General features: G+C 45.1%; 1 non-coding gene across 1 annotated transcript in view; it reads left to right on the top strand.

Moving 5' to 3' along the window:
* The window catches only part of LOC131150064 (28S ribosomal RNA), a 3,355-nt gene extending 2,687 nt beyond the window's left edge, over positions 1-668 (top strand). The window contains exon 1 of the ribosomal RNA XR_009135449.1: positions 1-668. This exon is cut by the window's left edge and continues 2,687 nt beyond it. This is a non-coding gene — a ribosomal RNA (28S ribosomal RNA).
* Positions 669-8,821: the final 8,153 nt, after the last annotated feature.

Below are 8,821 nucleotides of genomic sequence, written 5' to 3' on the forward strand. Positions count from 1 at the left end.
ATTTTTAGTACGAATACGAACTGTGAAAGCGTGGCCTATCGATCCTTTAGACCTTCAAAATTTAAAGCTAGAGGTGTTAGAAAAGTTACCACAGGGATAATTGGCTTGTGGTAGCCAAGCGTTCATAGCGACGTTGCTTTTTGATCCTTCGATGTCGGCTCTTCATATCATTGTGAAGTAGAATTCATCAAGTGTTGGATTGTTCACCCACCAATAGGGAACGTGAGCTGGGTTTATACCATCGTGAGATAGGTTAGTTTTACCCTACTGATGACAGTGTTGCAATACTAATTAAACCGAGTATGAGAGGAACTGTTGATTCGCATAATTGGTCATTGCGCTTGGTTGAAAAGTCAGTGGCGCGAAGCTACCGTGTGTTGGATTATGACTGAACGCTTCTAAGTCAGAATCCAGGCTAGAAGTGATGCATGTGCCCATTGCCCATTTGCCGACCCTTAGTAGGGGCCTTATAGCCCCCAAAGGCACATGTCGAAGGTCAAGACCTCGCTGCAGATGAGTCGTGTAGGCTTCCTTGAAGTAAAATTTCTTTCGAGCAGTGGGTAGAATCCTTTGCAGATGACTTAAATTTGCAACGGGGTATTGTAAGTGGTAGAGTGGCCTTGCTGCCACGATCCACTGAGATTCAGCCCTATGTCGCTTCGATTCGTCCCTCCCAAATTCAAGCAAACTGGCTAGAGGTTTGAAACTTAAATAAAAGCACATAATGCTAAAGTGTACCAAGTATAAAAGAATGGTATCGAGAGTACATGTGTGGCGATGCGCTGACATGCTGTGTAGCATTGACATTCCTACGTGGCCATGCGGTGATATGTGTTGAGACATGCTATGTGCAGTGTTGACATTCGGATTGTCATCATTGGGCATAGTGCACAATGACACTAAACCATGCGTGGCCTTACGCATTATTGAGATTCGAATTTTTCATCTTTGGGCCATGCGGTGACATGTGTTGGTATGCATCGACATTCGGATTGGTCATCGTTGGGCATAGTGCACGGTGACACTAAACCACGCGTGGCCTTACGCATTGTTGAGATCCATATTTGTCATCGTTGGGCTATGCGTTGACAAGCTGTGTGCAGTGTCGACATTTGGATTGCCATCGTTGGGCTATGCGTTGACATGCTGTGCGCAGTGTCGACATTAAGATTGCCATCGTTGGCTCATGCATTGACATGATGCGTTGACGTATGGTAACATAACCAAGGCGCCTATTGGATAAAGCACTAATTTTGTAAAACGGAGGCTGGATTCTCATGATTAATGCATGACATAGAGACATGATCACCGTATGGCCTAGTGCATATATACTACATACCGCTGCCTACTTTCCATGCACACACTAGCGATCGACATTTAACTATGGCCTAGCGTGTGTGGCTACTACAAGGCATTTCCTAGTGCAAGGCCAAGTGTGTGTGTGGCTACTACATGTAATGACATGACACAACATGATATGGTTAGTGCATGGCCCAGTGCGTGTGCCTAGTACTTTACATGAAACAGAATGACATGGTCAGTGCATGGCCTAGTGTGTGTGTGTCTAGTACATGACATGACACGACACGACATGACATGATACAACATAACATGATATAGCTTGACAGGACATGACATGACATGACACAACATGACATGGTTAGTGCATGGCATGACACGGCATGGCATGGTTAGTGCATGGCATGACACGGAAAGACACGGTTAGTGCATGGCCTAGTGCGTGTGGCTAGTACTTGACATGACACGACATGACATGGTTAGTGCATGGCCTAGTCTGTGTGGCTAGTACTTGACATGACACGGCATGACATGATACGTCATGACATTGTTAATGCTTGACATGACATGGTTAGTACATGGCCTAATGTGTGTGGCTAGTACTTGACATGAGGCGGCATGACATGACACGGCATGGCATGGTTAGTGCATGCCCTAGTGTGTGTGGCTAGTACTTGACATGACACGACATGACATGACATGACATGACATGACACGACATGAGACGACATGGCATGAGATGACATGGCATGACATAACACAGTATGACCCAGTATGACATGACATAACACGGTATGACACGGTATGACATAACACGACATGACATGGTTCGTGCATGGCCTAATGTGTGTAGCTAGTACATGACATGACATGACATGACATGACACGGTATGACACAACATGACATGGCATGGTTAGTGCATGGCCTAGTATGTGTGGCTAATACATGACATGATACGGCATGACATGGTTAGTGCATGGCCTAGTGTGCTGGTATATGACATGACACGGCGTGACATGGTTAGTGCATGGCCTAGTGTATGTGGCTAGTACTTGACATGACATGACACGACACGACATAATATGACATGACACAACAAGACATAACAGGACACGACATGACACGACATGACATGACACGGCATGACACGACATGACATGACACGACATGACATGACACGACACGGCATGACATGACACAACATGACATGATATGAGATGGCATCGCATGACACAACAAGACATGACAGGACACGATATGACACGACATGACATGACACGGCATGACATGACACGACACGGTATGACATGACACGACATGACATGATATGAGATGGCATCGCATGACACGGCATGACATGACGCGACATGACATGACACTGCATAACATGACACGACATGACACAGTTAGTGTATGACGTGGTTAGTGCATAGTCTAGTGTGTGTGACTAGTTCTTGACATGACACGGCATGACATGAGATGATATGACATGACACAACATGACATGACATGCAATGACATGACATGACACGACATAACATGGTTAGTGCATGGCCTAGTGTGTATGACTAGTACTTGACATGACACGACATGACATGGTTAGTGCATGGCCTAGTGTGTGTGGCTAGTACTTGACATGACACAACATGACATGACACGACATGGCATGGTTAGTACATAGCCTAGTGTGTGTGGCTAGTACTTAACATGATACGGCATGACATGACACGACATGGCATGGTTAGTGCATGGCCTAGTGTGTGTGGCTAGTACTTGATATGACACAGTGTCACGGTTCGACTATTTTCACACCGTTATGAAGGGTCGTGCGGTGCTAGCTAAAGCACTCTTGCTTAACAGCCTATCGTTTACCAACATTCATCCACGAAGCACTTTCATTAACGTTCATTCAGATAGCAGCGAAAATAGTAATCAATTCATGAAATTCGTGGCAACAAAGCAGTAAACATTGAGGTAAACGTAATTCATTAACAAATCCTCCATTGACATGTTGTACTTAGCGAAGGAGGCAAGTAGGCTAAGCACGTTGACAATTTCTAGTGAGTTTTACAATGACTAATGAACATTCACCCTCCCCTAAAGAGGTTTTTATGTAATTATCATTTTGGCACTAGGAAACATCAAAGTGACCAAGGAGTCATACTGCCTTATTTGGCTTACAAAAACTCTACTAGCAAAAAATAACCCTACACTAGTATTTACATGATGGAAACCCATCCCAAGTACACGAGATAAGCGGTCACAAGCAAAAATAATGCCCTGAACAAGCTTAGCTCGTGACATTCTCCCCCACTTATGCGGTCGACGTCCTCGTAGACTTTTGGCGGTAGGTACACTTCAAATTTGTCCATGAACGGTTGAATATCTTCTGCAGAAATCCAGTTGATTTCTTTGTCATCAGGCACTTCCATTTCACTAGGAACTTCTACCGCTTCTTCCTTGAGGATATAAACTTTCTATATGCAAGGATCTCTTCAACTTCATGCCTGTCAAGTTGCACTGTCTTCAACTCTGCGCTCCATCTAGTAGCTAGTTCCCTCCGAAATTTCCCTCAGGATAGCTGGAGCTTTGTCAAGTTCTATCAGGTAAAGCCAATGATTAGAGGCATCGGGGGCGCAACGCCCACGACCTATTCTCAAACTTTAAATAGGTAGGACAACATGACTGCTTTGTTGAGCCATGTTATGGAATCGGTAGCTCCAAGTGGGCCATTTTTGGTATGCAGAATTAGCGATGCGGGATGAACCAGAAGTCGAGTTATAGTGCCTAATTTTGCACTAACCTAGAACCCACAAAGGGTGTTGGTTGATTAAGATAGCAAGACGGTGGTCATGGAAGTCCAAATCCGCTAAGGAGTGTGTAACAACTCACCTGCCAAATCAACTAGCCTCGAAAATGGATGGCACTAAAGCACGCGACCTATACTCAGTCGTCAAGGCAATTACCAGGTCTCAATGAGTAGGAGGGCACGACGGTTGCTGCAAAACCTTGGGCGTGAGCTTAGGTGGAGCTGCCGTCGGTACCGATCTTGGTGGTAGTAGCAAATATTTAAATGAGAACTTTGAAGGCCAAAGAGGGGAAAGGTTCCATGTGAACGGAACTTGCATATGGGTTATTCGATCCTAAGAAGAAGGGGAAGCCCGTTTGATAATGCTGAGTGCGTGGACTTCGAAAGGGAATCGGGTTAAAATTCCTGAACCGGGATGTGGCGGTTGACGGTAACGTTAGAAAGTATGGAGACGTCATTGTGAGCCTCGAAAAGAGTTATCTTTTCTATTTAACAGCCTGCCCACCCTGGAAACGACTCAACCGGAGGTAGGGTCCAGTGGCTGGAATAGCACCGCATGTCACACGGTGTTCAGTGTGCCCTTGGCGACCCTTGAAAATCTGGAGGACCGAGTGCCATCCATACCCGGTCATACTCATAACCGCATTAGGTCTCCAAGGTGAACAGCCTCTGGTCAATGGAACAATGTAGGCAAGGGAAGTCGGCAAAATGGATCTGTAACCTTGGGAAAAGGATTGGCTCCGAGGGCTAGGCACGGGGGTCCTAGTCTCTAAACCGTCAGCTGTTGATGGACTACTCGAGCAGCTCTCGTGGCGAGAGTGGGTCGTCACGTGTTGCTCGAGGGACGGATTGGGAACGGCTCCTTTAGGGGCCTTCCTCGGGCATCGAACAGTCGACTCAGGCGTGGTACGGACAAAAGGAATTTGACTGTTTAATTAAAACAAAGTATTGCGATGGTCCCTGCGGATGCTCAAGCAATGTGATTTCTACCTAATGCTCTGAATGTCAAAGTGAAGAAATTCAACTAAGCGTGGGTAAACGGCAGGAGTAACTATGACTCTCTTAAGGTAGCCAAATGCCTCGTCATCTAATTAGTGACGAGCATGAATGGATTAACGAGATTCCAACTGTCCCTGTCTACTATCCAGAAAAACCACAGCCAAGGGAACGGGCTTGCCAGAATCAGTGGGTGAAAGAAGACCCTGTTGAGCATGACTCTAGTTTGACTTTTTGAAATGACTTGAGAGGTGTAGGATAAGTGGGAGCCGAGAACGGCGCAAGTGAAATACCACTACTTTTAACGTTATTTTACTTATTCCGTGAATTAGAGGCGGGGTTATCGCTCCTTTTTTTGGACCCAAGGCCTGTTTCGATGGGCCGATCCGGGCGGAAGACATTGTCAGGTGAGGAGTTTGGATGGGGCGGCACATCTATTAAAAGATAACGCACGTGTCCTAAGATGAGCTCAATGAGAATAGAAATCTCGTATGGAACAAAAGGGTAAAAGCTCGTTTGATTCTGATTTTCAGTACGAATACGAACAGTGAAAACGTGGCCTATCGATCCTTTAGACCTTCAGAATTTGAAGCTAGAGGTGTCAGAAAAGTTATGACAGGGATAACTGGCTTGTGGCAGCCAAGCGTTCATAGCGACGTTGCTTTTTGATCCTTCGATGTCGGCTCTTCCTATCATTGTGAAGCAGAATTCACCAAGTGTTGGATTGTTCACCCACCAATAGGGAACGTGAGCTGGGTTTAGACCGTCGTGAGACAGATTAGTTTTACCCTACTGATGACTGTGTTGCAATAGTAATTCAACCTAGTACGAGGGGAACCATTGATATGCACAATTGGTCATTGTGCTTGGTTGAAAGGCCAATGGCGCGAAGCTACGGTGCGTTGGATTATGACTCAACACCTCTAAGTCAAAATCCAGGCTAGAAGTGATGCATGTGCCCATTGCCCGTTTGCCGACTCTTAGTAGGGGCCTCATTGCCCCCAAAGGCATGTGTCGAAGGTCAAGACCTCGCTGCAGATGAGTCGTGTAGGCTTCCTTGAAGTAAAATTTCTATTGAGTAGTGGGTAAATCCTTTGCAGACGACTTAAATATGCGACGGGGTATTGCAAGTGGCAGTGTGGTCTTGCTGCCACGATCCACTGAGATTCAGCCTTATGTCACTTTGATTTGTCCCTCCCCAATTCAAGCAAAATGGCCAGAGGTTTGAAACTTAAATGAGAGCACATAATGCCCAAGTGTACCAAGTATAAAAGAATAGTATCGAGAGTACATGTGTGGCGATGCGCTGACATGTTGTGTAGCTTTGACATTCCTACGAGGCCATGCGATGATATGCGTTGAGACATGTTGTGTGCAGTGTTGATATTCAGATTGTCATCGTTGGGTATAGTGCACGGTGACACTAAACCATGCGTGGCCTTACGCATTATTGAGATTCGAATTTGTCATCTTTGGGCCATGCGGTGACATGCATTGGCATGCATCGACATTCGGATTGGTCATCGTTGGGCATAGTGCACGGTGACACTAAACCACGCATGGCCTTACACATTGTTGAGATCCATATTTGTCATCATTGGGCTATGCGTTGACATGTTGTGTGCGGCGTCGACATTAAGATTGCCGTCGTTGGCTCATGCATTAACATGATGTGTTGACGTATGGTAACATAACCAAGGCACCTATTGGATAAAGAACTAATTTTGTAAAACGGAGGCTGGATTCTCATGATTAATGCATGACATTAAGACATGATCACCGTATGCTCTAGTGCATACATACTACATACCGCTGCCTACTTTTCATGCACACGCTAGCGATCGACATTTAACTACGGCCTAGCGTGTGTGGCTACTACAAGGCATTTCCTAGTGCATGGCCAAGTGTGTGTGTGTGGCTAGTACTCGACATGACACGGCATGACATGACACAACATAATATGACACGACACGACACGACCTGACATGACACGGCATGACATGACATGGCATGGTTAGTGCATGGCCTAGTATGTGTGGCTAGTACTTAACATGACACGACACGGCATGGTATGACACGACATGACATGGTTAGTGCATAGCCTAGTGTGCTGGTACATGACATGACACGCATGACATGGTTAGTGCGTGGCCTTGTGTGTGTGGCTAATACTTGATGTGACACGGCATGACATGGTTAGTGCATGACCTAGTGTGTGTGGCTAGTACTTGACATGACATGACATGGCATAACATGAGATGACATGAGATGACAAAGCATGGCATGGCATGACATGACATGACATGACACGACATGACATGATATGACACGACATGATAGGACACTGCATGACATGACACAAAATTCATTGACATGACACGACATGACATGACATGAGATGACATCGCCTGACATGATGCGGCATGACATGGTTAGCGCATGACATGATTAGTGCATGGTTTAGTGTGTGTGACTAGTACTTGACATGACACAACATGACATGAGACGACATGACATGACATGACACGACATGACATGACATGACATGACACGACATGACATGACATGAAATGAGACGACATGACACGACATGACATGACACAACATGACATGGTTAGTGCATGGCCTAGTGTGTGTGACTAGTACTTGACATGACACGGCATGACATGACATAGCATGACATGGTTAGTGCATGGCCTAGTGTGTGTGGCTAGTACTTGACATGACACAACATGACATGACATGGCATGACATGGTTAGTGCATGGCCTAGTGTGTGCGGCTGGTACTTGATATGACACAACATGACATGAAACAACATGGCATGGTTAGTGCATTACATGATTAGTGCATGGCCTAGTGTGTGTGGCTAGTACTTGATATGACTTGGCATGACATGACACGACATGGCATGGTTAGTGCATGGCCTAGTGTGTGTGGCTAGTACTTGGCATGACACGGCATGACATGGTTAGTGCATGGCCTAGTGTGTGTGTGGCTAGTACTTGACATGACACGGCATGACATGACATGACATGAAATGACATGACACGGCCTGACATGGTTAGTGCATGACATGACACTTGGAAGGAAGCCATGATGCGCCCTCCTTGAAGGCCTAACCACAAAAAAAAAAACTGAACCAACCCGCGATGTGCAGTGCTGCCTTCCAGGGCATGTTTCTAGCCTTCCTAGAGTGAAAAACCCAAAATACAAGTACCCACAGCCTCCAAATGGAACGCTCTACCTCCCCGCAAATTTTCATACTTTTCCGAATTTATTTGCTATTTTCCCTGGATTTTCCCTATTTTTAATTCAAAAATTAATAATAACTACACCAGAGCCCAGAAAATTCAGAAAATTTTTCTGGAGGTAGCCTTTGTTATCACCTTCCCATAATAGGAAACATATCCCAAAAATTGTGCTCTCCCTTCATAAAATCAAACCAAACCGCATGACATGCACACAAACTTCCTTGGAATTTTTCTTGACCTATTGGATTGCAAAACCAAAAAAAAAAGTTACCCACAGCCTCAAAATGTTACCCTCTACTTCTCCAAAAATGTTCATAATTTTATGAACTTATTTGCTATTTTTCTTGAATTTTACCTATTTTTAATTCAAAAATTAATAATAATTACACCAGAACCCGGAAAATTCCAAAAATTTTTTTGGAGGTAGCCCTTGTTATGACCTTACTATAAAGAAAAACATCTC

The sequence above is a fragment of the Malania oleifera genome, chromosome 2 (genome assembly GCF_029873635.1).
Source record: "Malania oleifera isolate guangnan ecotype guangnan chromosome 2, ASM2987363v1, whole genome shotgun sequence".
Taxonomy (NCBI): domain Eukaryota; kingdom Viridiplantae; phylum Streptophyta; class Magnoliopsida; order Santalales; family Ximeniaceae; genus Malania; species Malania oleifera.